Raw genomic sequence first — 14478 nt, 5'->3', positions numbered from 1 at the left:
TTAATAGTGGGTCACTTTTATCACTATTATAATTAGATGAGTATAATAACTAGGGTAATAAGTAATCAGAAAAAAAAAAAGGAGTGGAGGAGAAGAGGATTTGTGGCGGAAACCACCTAGAGGCGTTCATATCTCTAAGGTTTGTACTCTTTTCTCGTAAAATATTATTTTGACAATTAGTGGTGCTATATAAATAAGAAATCAATAATTGTGTAATAGTGATAGAGGGGTGATGGAATAACGATGATAGATAAGTTTCAATTTGCCTTTTTCATTGTTACTCCATGTAAATAGTTTAATATTAATAAGTTAGTGGAGTTGAATTGTATGCAATTGATTAAAAATTTAGAATGGTAGTTTGGCAGTAAATGTTGAAGTTTACTATACATAAGTAGTATATGCTCACTATTTGGACAATTAAAGTATAATTGTTCCAATTCCAGTAGCGTTCACCTTTAATTACTTTACTTAGTTCTCTATCATATAAATTAGGTATAGATATATTGAGATGAGTAATTAAATATTAGGTTTACTGTATCATTTAAATACAATTAAAATTGTGATAATAGAAGGAATCTAGACTTACCTTGGGTTTGAATTTTATTAAAATGAATATAGAATTAGGTGAATTGACGGGTAGAGGCTAGACACAGAATAATTGGAGTGTTTATGATTTCGTTAACTTACGCCTTATGTATATATATACTTGATAGATTGGAAGGGTTCGGAGGCAATAAGGAAAGGAATGACATTGGAGAAGTAGTTGCTTGACTTCGGTTCTTCAGTGGAGGTAGGTTATGGTTTATGCTATTTCATAGTAAACTCTTAATAGCGAATGATATGTATTGGGTAGTATTGTAAAGTCTTCTATATGCTTAATTGTATGCTTGCATGATGTGATTATGTAATTGTAATGGGTTGGAAAGATGAGGTTGTGAAGCTTAAACCAAAAACCCTCTCTGTTAATGATGATGCCTTGGTATAAAAGAAGGCTTGATGAACTAAAAGAATGAGGTTANTAATAAGTTAGTGGAGTTGAATTGTATGCAATTGATTAAAAATTTAGAATGGTAGTTTGGCAGTAAATGTTGAAGTTTACTATACATAAGTAGTATATGCTCACTATTTGGACAATTAAAGTATAATTGTTCCAATTCCAGTAGCGTTCACCTTTAATTACTTTACTTAGTTCTCTATCATATAAATTAGGTATAGATATATTGAGATGAGTAATTAAATATTAGGTTTACTGTATCATTTAAATACAATTAAAATTGTGATAATAGAAGGAATCTAGACTTACCTTGGGTTTGAATTTTATTAAAATGAATATAGAATTAGGTGAATTGACGGGTAGAGGCTAGACACAGAATAATTGGAGTGTTTATGATTTCGTTAACTTACGCCTTATGTATATATATACTTGATAGATTGGAAGGGTTCGGAGGCAATAAGGAAAGGAATGACATTGGAGAAGTAGTTGCTTGACTTCGGTTCTTCAGTGGAGGTAGGTTATGGTTTATGCTATTTCATAGTAAACTCTTAATAGCGAATGATATGTATTGGGTAGTATTGTAAAGTCTTCTATATGCTTAATTGTATGCTTGCATGATGTGATTATGTAATTGTAATGGGTTGGAAAGATGAGGTTGTGAAGCTTAAACCAAAAACCCTCTCTGTTAATGATGATGCCTTGGTATAAAAGAAGGCTTGATGAACTAAAAGAATGAGGTTAATGGATCGGGTGTCACGTTCCGACACCAGGATAGTATTAGTGGATCGGGTGTCACGTTCCGACACCAGGATGGTATTAATGGATCGGGTGTCACGTTCCGACACCAGGATAGTATTAGTGGATCGGGTGTCACATTCCGACACCAGGATAGTAGTAGTGGATCGGGTGTCACGTTCCGACACCAGGATAGTAGTAGTGGATCGGGTGTCACGTTCCGACATCAGGAAAGTAGAGGATCGGAGTGTCACGTTCCGACACCAGGATACTAGTAGAGGATCGGAGTGTCACGTTCCGACACCAGTATAGTAAAAAGAATGAATCTTGAATTATGTTAATATACACAATTTAAAGAACCTATTTCCCGAATGAGTATGGTGTGGAGGCTTGAGTCCTCATAGATGTGCTTGGTGATGTGGCCAATGGTTATGGTACTTGTTGTTGTCACATGTTAAGTATTTGGTTGGTTTTATGTTATTATTTGATATATATTGCTTTCTATTCTGAGTTGGCCGATGATACCTACTCAGTACTTGTGCCTTGTACTGACCCCTACTTGTATGTTTTTCTTTGTTATTTGTGGAGTGCAGCAAACGTGCCATCGTCTTCAACTCGTCCTCAACTCTAGCCAGTCTTCACCACGTCAGATTTCAGGGTGAGCTATTGTTCCTAGCTCGGACATGGACTCCTGTTTACTTATTTTAGCTTCTAGATACTCTTAGATTTAGTAGTTTGATGATAGAATGTTCTTGTGGTGATGACTTCCAGATTTTGGGGATAGTAATTGATAAATTTTAGAAGTTATTAATTGATTTCGTTAATGAGTTTTAAGTCTTCCGCATTATTTTCTGTTTATATGGTATTGAAATGTTGGGGTTTAGATTGGTTGGTTCGCTCACATAGTAGGATAAGTGTGGGTGCCACTCGCGGCTCGTTTTGGTTCGTGACACCAAACTTCACACACTGCCTAAAAACATCAATATAACTCACTTTAACATAAAATTAACTCAGGAAACAATCACGTATCTCTAGTTCACCTTAGTTCATTTTAGGGTAAACATCACGTAACCTAAAGTCAAACTGTAAGCATTACAGAATCTGGTAATCAGATCTAATTTTTATGACGCAACATGGCAAACGATCCCAGTTAGCATGCAAAAATGTGGCAATATGATCCAAGTTAGTGCACAAGAATGTGGAAGTTGATCCCAATAACACCCCAATATCACATCAAGATCACCTGTTGAAAAAATGATTTCATGGTATTGATATTTATATATCTTATTTCAACATTTACGATCAATATTGTAACATGCATACATATATATGTATCACAAGGAAGAAAAGTAACTGTATACCACAGAACCATAGAATCACAACCATCACCTACCTCAAAATAAGCTTGAAACCCCAGTCAACATGATCCTTTCATTTTTGAATTCGTTCCACTGGTTCGTTGTCTACCGACAATAATTTATATACGAGATTCAATAAAGAAACACTAAATTTGAAAAATACTAACAATGAACCCTATTTCAAATACGTGACCACAACTAGTCAATAAAGAGTTAATTACACCACAAAATTCTTCAAGAAATCATTCCCAGTTAATATTCACCCAATCTAAAATGTTCTATAGATCAAAAAACAAATTCGGGGAGTGAAAATCTTATTTCTAGCTTAAAGAAGGGTTGAATACTAGTTGATATAGACTAAGGGTTGTCTATTAACTCAAAATGTCAAAAAAAATACAAGATAAGGTCGTCTAACGGTTTTATATATGATTTTAAAATTATCGTCCCGCTACAAAGGCACCTATCCCACTCTAGAGGCATCACTTCAACAACACCAATCCTGTTGCAGCAACATGTTTTGAACCACTGAGATCCATCTTGATAAATATAAAAAAACCTATAATTCAATCTTCGTGTCATCCATTCCAGTGGTGCCCATCCCGCTGTAGAATCGTCACTCCAGTAGTAAGAATCCTGCAACAGCAGCACGAAGCGAGGCAGTGACCTCCTAAGGGATTTTCAATATCTGCCTTTCACTATATACTCTTAACCCACAACGCCTACCCTTAACGCTACGGTCAATTTTCAGAGGTCTATTTATCCAAATTTAATTATGTAAAGTCGTGTGGATCCTCTATCGAGTTGTGTAACCAATTATGTAATGAAATTCCTATTTACTGACTTGATTGTTACCAAATTTTTCTACACCTTGATGACTCCAATTTCCTCCAAATCTGGACAAGGTTGGGAATATCCTAGTAATATGAAAAGTTTTTCTAGCACCAATATTCCCCATTGGCATTTATATAGCCACAAAACCCCTCCATTACAATATCTCATATTATCAATACACATTATGCACCCACTTACTTCTACTTGAGTTTTGGTTTTGGTAGAGATAATATATTAATTGAAAGAATGCATTATAAATGTACCTTATGATATAAGGAGTTTTTTTCTATTTCAGACTAGAAATAAGTTTGTATGTAGTATATTCTCTTGTAAATCTCATATCATTGACTTTGATGAATTTTCAATTTCTTGTGGTATATTGATGTGTCTTTTTTATTTTCATTATCTCTCATGAATTGAATTATATTTATATGTATCATAAGGGAAAATATCTTTTAAATTAATGTTAACTTATACTTACATTAGCGTCTAAGTCATTTATTATGAATAAGATTTGAAGGGTTGTTAATGGATGGACATAAAGGTTAATTTAAAGTGCAGTAACTAACAACATATGATTCTTATTTAGAAGGAAAATGACTAAGAGACATTTCCTGTTAAAAAAAAGGAATAAGCGGTAGTTATTTATTATAATTAATATATTCTAATTTGTGTAATAAATGAGCATTATATGAATTATTTTACGTTTTGTAAGTCTGAATGTCTTGATAAACTAAAAATATTTAAGATACATGAAAATAAGATCATGTAAATTGTATAAAGTCACTGCAATCTGATTGTAGTGGCGTAAACCTCTCTACAAAGCTCATGAGTCACTTACCTCATACAATAATTGATTTTAATTGTTTGCATCACGCAGCCTATAATAGATTGGTGTAGAAGACTCTTATAAAATGATAAGATTAATTATCGACTTATTGTTAGTGTTTTTGGGACATGTTATATAACGACATATTACATTTTGAATTCAATTTATTTGAAATTAGTAACTTTAACAACTATAAATTCGACATAAGTCTGATATGTGACATGTTCAGATATAGGATTATCCAGCACATGTGTTGAGTGGGAGAGTAAGAAATTGGAATTAAGAACATAATGTGTATGTTAATTTGATATCCTAAAGAATAAAAAAAATTATTATAGGGTCCTAAAAAATAAGGCAATTTTTAATAGAACTATCAGAATTCTAGAAAAGGATTATTTAGTAAACCATGTTTCTAAAAGTAACGAATTTCATAGAAATTTAACAAAGAAATAACAAATAAGTTAATATTAAATTCAAATGCTCAAGAACATCTAATCAGTATGTCATAACTGATGTTCCACTTCATTTAGGTAGTGCGTGAAGCTTTACTAAACATGAGAAAACTACTACCTCAAGTAGTGGGAGTGATGTTGGAAGATTTTGAAGAAAAAAGTAAGCTTCAATAACATGAAAGTGTGATAACGTAGTATTACTTACTTTAGAGAACTTTCATGATAGCACTCTTGAAAAGACGTACACTATTGGAGGGTTTCATGATAAGGTCTCTCAACATTTAGAGAAAATTATTTTTTACGACGAAGAACTACTAGAAAAAATTGCGTGAGAGAATAGCTTGATAAATTTATTTCAGTAAAACATAGATGAATGCCTGTGAAAGTCCTAAATGTATAGTTGAGAGTCTATGTGAGAGGTTGTTTGGGTACATACTACTAATCATATGTTTAGACATAGTATTCTACTTATTTGAAAGAGTTAATATCTTACTGGAGATTGATAGGGTATAGTCTAATAACCATGCATTTTGATATAAACATTATAATCATTTGATGTCTAAAAGTCTAAGTGGAAGATTGTAGGGTTATATACTATTAGCCACATCTTATGATATATTCATGATAGAATAAATATTTATTCGGTTTTAATAGATCATATATTCGTTAATGTTGTTTTCTTACTTCTTTAGTAGATGATTTAGTGATCTGAGTTTTAGCTTATACAAAGAGGATTAAATCATCGGTTCTTATAATTATATATTTTTTGTTCACAATTAGGATGGAAATTCCACATGCCATCGGTACGATTGTAGCACATGATCATGTCTAGTTTATCTTTATTATAGGAACGATATAGTCACAACTTCTTCTTCTATTGCATTATATATGTATTGCATGAGACCGAATAGAGATACTTGTTTTAGACTGGCTGGAAAAAATACATATTCTCTAAACTATTAAATATACATATATTCTTGAACTTGATATAACTATTATGAACTGTATATATTAATTTTCTTCTGATCTATTAAAATTGTAGATCTTAAGATAGGTCAACATGCCTACTAGATTGGATGATAATATTATATATTAGTGAAATAATAAGTTAGTTGATGGAATCTTTATCTCTTCATAGAGATCGATTGATATGCTTTTTTGAGAAACTTATATGTTTTCATCTTGTCAAATCTTGCATGTGGATTTATGAATGCGACACATGAAATAAGTTAAGTAGTCCTATAACAGAAATTAATCACTAAATTAAATTAGTAACTAATTTAATTTATTAATTAGAATAAATAATTTAACATGGGGAATTACATAAGTGTTTAATAGCGAATTTTGAAATATAAATCGAGGAGTTCAATTATGAATTTCTAGTATAATGATTTGTAATTTATTATGGTAAGAATACTTGAAATTAATTATTTGGAATCATTTCATAATAGCAAGAACCTGTCGTCTATTATGCGGTCCCTATATTGTTCATATTTAAGTAGAAATCAAAATCTTATTTCAAAGGAAAAAAGAGGAGAGTAGTGTGAGTTTTTGTTTTCAAAGGAAAATAGTTGGGTATTTTTAAGGTAGAAGAAAATACACAGTGTTCTGTTCTTCTTGTTGGATTGGGAAGAAATCAATATAATTATGGATTCTTAATGAATCCATAAATTGTACTTATTTAGGGCTTTATTTCGATAGAAATAGTGTCCACAAATGCTAATTTTGTTGAATTTCTGATGAAAACTGTTAAGATTCAGGGTTTTGATGTTTTAGCGGTAGCATGGAAACTTATGCACAAAAAGGAACAAAAAGGCCAAAAAGAATGTAAAAGTTGAACCGTGAACTTCGCCACTCACAGTTGGAGAATCAATGAAGGGTTGCACTCAGCCTTTTTGTTCAACTATACGAAACCCTGAAGGAACTGGATCAAGAAGCGATAAATGGATCAGTCCGCGTGTTGACGATCATTTTCGAGAAGCAGAGATTTGCCGCCCAATGATCAACAATATAAACATGCTGAAGTCAAAGTATAGAAGGCAATGAACTAGAAGAAGGGTGTATCGCCGAGTCGTTTTGCGATTGCGACTATAGAAGGCAATGAACTAGAAGAAGGGTGTATCGCCGAGTCATTTGGCGATCGCGACTTACCTCACCGCATGGTCCGTCCCAACTCTAAATCTTAAAGCTATAAATACCAGTTGTAGGTGTTAATTCAAACATTATTATTAATTTTAAAATTTTAGAAATCTAGCTTTTGTATTTTCTCTTAAGGTTGGAGAGGGTTTTGTGGGAGACTTGAAGAAAGAAGGGTTTCATCTTCCTTGAGTTGGAAGTGGGTGTTCTTTGTTCTTCTTCCTTTGCTCATATAAAGGTTTAATTTCTTATACCTATATTATTTTATTATCATTTTTGGTGTAATTTTGTATTGCTTTATGTATAGCTAAGAACCCTCATTCTTGGGGTGTGATTTAGCAAATATGTGTTGATATTATTGGCGGGTCTTGCTTGCTGATAGGTTAGATATATTTTAATGGTGATTTCATCTAGTATTTTTAGTTTCATTTAATGGGCTTATAGTATTAAATACAAAGTCACACATGTGATTTTCGTTTGCCCAAGAGGGAGGTTGTGAAACCAAAACCGCTAGACTGATGGCCTAGGAAGTGGGTCGACATTAGTTCATTTCAAGAGGGTAAGCACTAGTCCCATATTCTAACACTCAAATGGAGAGAGTGAGTGGGGGTAAGACGTAAGATATCGTTCATGCCGAAAATGGGTGTTCGAGAGGAACACATTTGAAACCGGGTAAGTTGCCAGAGAGGAAACTTATTTCCATATAAATCTTAGACTAGTCACTATTATCTTGCAAATATTCTATCAAAATCATGTACCAAACTACCTATCTCAACTTGTATTGCGGTCACACCCCAACTTTTCCCCATACATAATTCCCTATTGTAGTTTTATCATTTTTACTATACTTGTGACAACCCCCCCCCCCTTTTTTACATTTGACATTTTCGTGTGGCCCCTTTGATTTGACATGTTTTTATCAAGAAATCTTTTTAGCTACGACTTATTAGAATGAAACTCTAATTTAACTATATTTTCTGAAAATTGCTTCCTTGTGGCATGAATCAAACCCTTGGTTGGGTTATTAAACTACCAACTATTGTAGACACTCGTAACATAGGTTTGTGCTTTGGTATTGATAAGCATCAAACTAACGTCGCTACTAGGGAGTGGCGTAATGTGATAATGTAGTTCAATAGTGTTTTTATTCTTATTAGTGGTAGTTTACTTACTTAATTTTCATTTTTTTTGAAGTGTATGTCTTGTAATCAGGAACTATGAGTGTAAATAACATTAATATTTGCCAGTTAGGCCATCAAGATTACATCGGTAAACTCAAAATTCTATAACTTCATAGGAAGAGATGATTGTTAAATTCAATATGCTATATTTCCCTACATCAAGGATGATGAATATTCGGGATAACATTCAATATTTTAAGCGCCTAAATAGAGAGCCTCTACAAGAAATTTGGATATGGTTCCAAAAGATGGTGCTACAATGCCCAATCAATCATTTATATAATAATGTGCTCCTTCAATACTTTTACAGGAGTTTGGATTTGGTAAAAAAAGGTTGCGTTGATCAAATCTCACCCGGGGTCTAATGCAAATCCTATATACAGTAGCAACTCAACATCTTGATTGCATGACAACCATCAATAGGGTTGGTACACTCACGAGGACCAGGTCTCTCCTATCACATTTCAGGTATTAAAGGATTAGATTGAAAAGAATATGAGAGAGACCAAAACATGATCAAAATTATGCCACAACTTGATATTCTATCAAAGAATGTCATGGGACGGTGGTCTTAGTGTCAATGTTCATGGGGTCACCACTCTTCAGGAAATAAAGTTTTAAGCTCTATATAACGAGGATATGAACATTCTATCCAAACAAGGCGATGGCTATCGGTCAAACTACCCTAGACATGGTGGATATCAAAATTAGGGTAGAGATGTATGATTGAAGATAGAGATCGTGAATGGAGTGACCATAATCCAAATTGGAATGATAGGAAGAAGGATCTATACATGCCTCCTTATGAGCATTAGAAGCCCAAGGATACCGAAGGTGGAAGGTCTGAGGAAATGCTTTCGCGTATCCTTAGCAAGACCTACACCTCTCATTCAGTTTCAATCAAGTAGATAGAGACACACATAGGTCATATTTCGTCTTATCTCAACTTGAGACAATAGGAAGGTTTTCCTAGTGATACTATGGCTAATAGTAATAGTTAATTATGAAGGATTACTTGCATCGTACCACGACGTTACCTAAGGAACTGTTTGGGAGGTTGTTTGTACAAATTGTTGTTTGTACAAATTGTGTAATAAAAGTTCTTGAAAAGATGTATGGTGACGAGCTAAATTTCTATGTGGCGGATTGTCGATAAATTCGACATGCCCGATCATTCTCGTCGCTTGACTCAATACATTTTAAAGGTTTAATCCGTAAAACTCGACTGAGTGAGAATTTCATCAGCACATCGCCAATCTTGCTGGCAATCTCGAAAATGACCGTCGATGCGATGCCCACACGAATCTAAAATCATATTATATTTTGCGAGGAAATTAGATATTCGGCGCTTGAACAAGTGTTTGGGCAGGACCGACTAACATCGCCAAATGAGCAAAAACTTGATGATCATAAGCCTCAGGTTTAAAAGCTGTATTTCATTCACTTTTCCCTTTTACAAACTAGAACTCTCACTCTACTAGTTATATTGCTTGCATTTCAGAGTATTTTAATTGTCGGAGTGTCCTCGAATTTGGATCGCATTGCTACTTGCACATCATTAGAATCTAAGTCAACAACAAAGGTTAGTAATCGAACCCCTCAATTATTTTATCAAAATTTGTACTAATTTAGATAATGATTGATATTTCAAAATATTTCTTATAATGACTGATATTTCTTAGTCGTTGAGTTGATGGGATAGCATATATTATTGATCATTACTCAATATTTTCTCTGTAATTGGTAAAATCCCACTCGACTATGCTCTGAGTTGAATTGTTGTATGTTGGGATTGTGGAAATTCTATGTGTATTTTGTTAAAATTGATATTTAAAAGGTTTAAATTGAATGATCTTGGGTTGCAAGGTCGAATTTGAAAGAATAAGAGTTAAAATAGCCAAGATGAACTTTTTGGCGAGTTGAGTACTTAGCTAGTCGAACTACTCGGCGGTTCGTCTAAACATCACCATTTCAACTTTAACTAAATGCTTTATGTATTGTCTGATCTATAAATTTCGGCGGTCAGATTGAGTTGCAAATTGCACTCGATAAGTCGCTGAAAGACTTCCAGTTGGCCCTTTGTTTACACCATTATATTACATGTACATCTTTCTTACAAAGACCATAAAAGAATCATCACGTTACAAATTAGCTCGGCGAAGTGACTCTATTGCCTAACTTGTTATCGATGTTTTTCTAGAAATGGCTAGATAAAAAGTCTTAGGGAGAAATGATTCATCTAGGCACATACGAGCACGATAGATTAAAAATGAGGAAAAGAGAGTAGAGTTAGCCAGACAAAGAATGTACACAAAGTAATCTATGGCCAAAAGATGAAATTTCATCAACCCTAATGCCCCTCCATGGGCTCGAGGTTTTGTTAATGCTATACATGCCTTCAGGGCGGCTCATGACATAGACTAAATTAATGCAGCTAATATCTCTACATAAGCTAAGACAATTAAAAAGGATGATAATGCTTCAATTGCCATTGTCGAGTTCCAGGGAATACATCAGGAACTAATGCCTCGACCTGAGTAGAGACTATATAGACAGGACCTTTATTAACCACTCTTTTTATTTTATCTTTCATCAATTCTAGATACTGTTGTTATTTATATTTAATGACAAATATGTTTTTATACTGGGGTGAGGCTCACCTTGTTTGCTTGTTACGAATATTTGTGTTTTGCGTATACAATTGGGTTTTCTATTTTAATTATGTTTTAAAAATTCTTTCCGATTATTTGTGTAACATCTCGCAACACATAATAACCACTAATAAGCTAAGAAACTAAAAAAATCACTTTTGGAAAGAATAGGAAAAATCTGGAAAATTTCCTATGTTAAGAATGTGAGTTTTGGTCATTTTAAACTGCCATAACTTCTAACTCAGGATGAGTTAAAGTTAGTTATATATATGGTTGGAAATTCCTTGGAGAGATATTTCCAACACAACTGAGTTTGCGCATTTTTTATATCGTGGGAGGGATATTTGCCTATCGAATGTTGGGCTGTTAGGTTGAGGAAGGTCTCAATCTCGATTTTAGTAAGGGCAAACTTTTCATTCACCCAACTATATCCTATTTCATTATAAAGGTCTATTAGGGGTAAACTAAGCCTTAAATCATTTTAAGAAAATATTATTCACCCATAGGGCTTAGGAGAGAAAGAGAAGAGAAGAGAATAAGGAGAAGGTGAAATGCAAGAATTCGTCAAGAACACCAAGATCGTCTAGTGGAATTCGTTGGGGGTGTTCCCCCCTCACCCCAATTTGTTTAATTCAATGAGTTTTGAATAGATTGGTTGATGACCATTAAAATTCTTGAAGAACATTGGTTGAATACTTTTAGGTCAAATTGTAGTATGTTTTAATTGATTTAGTTCATTTTTCGTATTCTTTTGCAGGTCGTGTCCATTGGGTGTTGAGGTTATTAGTGTTTCTAAGTGATTGGGGAAAGAAACATGGGAATTTAGAAGGTTTAGAGTTGAAAACGAAGAAGAAAAGACAAGATCACGTCTGATAGGCTCTGGGGCGCCGCGCCAGCCAGAGCCCCTCAGGGAAGACTCTGTCTGAAAAATATCACTGCATGCCGCACCACCCAGAGCCTCTCAGGACAACCTCTGTCTGTCAGGTTCTAGCGCTCGTACCTCTTAGAGCGCCAGGGTTGCCTTGAGACCCCATTTTTCGTATTAGTTCCCAAATGATGTACCCACACATCTTAGTTGATTCCAACACTCTAAGGTACATCTCAACATCATAATCATCCATAAACATGCAATAATGAGCCTTGAATCCCTAATTCAATTCAAGGGAAGTTAAGGTCAAGTCAAGGAAGTTAAGAAGTCAAGTCTAAAGCTATGAAAAAGTAAAAATAAAGTTTCTTAAAGTTTCCAAGAGTCTTATTTAAACATTTTAACTTCCTTTTAATGCTAAAGTTTTGAGTTAGAGAAAGAGTAAAAGGTAAAGTCTTTCCTTCAAAGAAGTATAAGAGAACTAATTTTGCCTAAAGAGTTGATTAAGATCAAAGGTTTAAAGTCAACTAAAGAGTAAAGAGTTGAGTTTATTTCTCAAAAGATATAAGGGAACTAAGTATTCCCAAGAAAGTTCATAAATTTTTTTACATTTAAGTTCAGAGGATACTAAGATTACCCAAAAGAGTTTTGAACAAGCAAAAAGGAACATTAGTTCCTAGAGAGCTTTTAAAGCTAAGTGTTAAGCAAATTATCTCAACCTAAAGAAAGGAAGGTATTATAAAAGCATGAGATAAATTATATTTTTAGAGTAGTAATGAGCACCGATGTAGGGATCGGAGTTCATATTAACTCAAGTCCTCATGTAAACCATGCATCCATCAGGGGTATTAACGTGCCATATTTTTTAGATGATCAGGTAACTTAAGCTTGTGTATCCACTAAGTTAAGGAGTCATATGAGATGACAGAGTATAGGACAGTTTTTGAAGCATGGGCAATACACTCTATCACCACTTAGCCTCATAGTGGTAGTTGTCGGTTAGAGAATATCCCACAAAAACTATATTACTTTCATTCTACGCAAAGTTGAGTTTTTTATTGCATTATATTTAATGAAATAAGTTTTTTACAATATTCTACAAGTTATATATATATATATATATATATGGTAATTTCTTTACTGCTTTATATTGAGTTATTTCAGGAGTTAAATAGAGCCAAGGTAAGTTCATCTTTAAATCCTCTCCAGCCTTAAGTTATTATTAGCATTCCAAGTGACATACTCGTATAGTCAATGTACTGATAGCAGTTGGCCTGCATCACCTTATGATGAAAACGCAGGTAACCACGATCAGCATCCAGCGCACCGTTGATCAAATTTAAGCACTCAGAGTTAGTGGTGAGACTCTTTACATTTCGCAGGATCCCTTTATATGCATTTCAGCATTTTTCTTTATTAAAATTTTGTGGGGCCTGTCCCAATATTCATCTTAGTATTATAGAGGCTTCATAGATAGATAGTAAGTCAGATAGTCATATTTAAGTCTCTCGTTATCCTGCATTCAAATATTCTATTTTGAGAATCAAATGTCATTTTGTGCAAGACATTAATCTAAGTTATTTATGATAAGGATTACTTGCTTTACTATTGAGTTAAGTCATCCGCTTCGTTAAGTAAGTTTGGTCAAAGGTGTCAAAGCCAGCAACGGTCTTTGGTTGTCAGCCATGTTCAAAGTGTAGGCTCGGGGCGGGACAATTTGAGCTTATGGATCCTTCATATTTTTTATTGCAAACAAATTTGACGTTTCCAAAAAAAATCATTTTTCAAAAAATTTGTTCCACATGTTGTGTTAAAAGTTGCTAGTCTCGTACAAATTTTGTTTCAGGTTTGATCAATTTCGATGACTTGAATAGTTCTCTAAATCGAACAAACATGAATGTACGAATATAATGATATCAAATGAAGTTAAATAGGAAATATGTGAACTCTTTACATGTCGTTGTGATTAGCCATGTATCAAGTTTATTTCTCAAGTTATGATCATTGCACACTAGTGAAAGTGTGTAGTCTTGTTTGCTCTTTAGTATCGATGACTTGTGTGTTGAGCTTACTTTTAACCATGCATGAATAAACCTATAATTTTCCTTGTTAGTTTGATTGAGTTAGAAATGTGACATCTTTAGAATGACTTAGGCACTTAAAGAATGTGTGCCAAATTTGACATATACCTCCTTTGTGACCTACATGTGAGCGTGTGAAAAACTTTTGAACACCCTTGAGACCTACCCTTATTTGGAAGAAAACTTGATTAAACCTAGACATTTATTCAACCACCACCTATAATCCTCGTGAAATATTCTTATTCGTAAATCTCTTCAACTTCGACTAATTATAATGAAATTTTAATTAAACTACATTTTCTGCAAACCGCTCCCTTCGAACATGACCCCAATCCTTGGTTAAATTACTAACTATCGAAAATCAT

This window comes from Solanum pennellii, chromosome 10 (genome assembly GCF_001406875.1).
Source record: "Solanum pennellii chromosome 10, SPENNV200".
Taxonomy (NCBI): Eukaryota; Viridiplantae; Streptophyta; class Magnoliopsida; order Solanales; family Solanaceae; genus Solanum; species Solanum pennellii.
The sequence above is the reverse complement of the archived record's forward strand: the minus strand, read 5'-3'. Positions refer to the sequence as shown.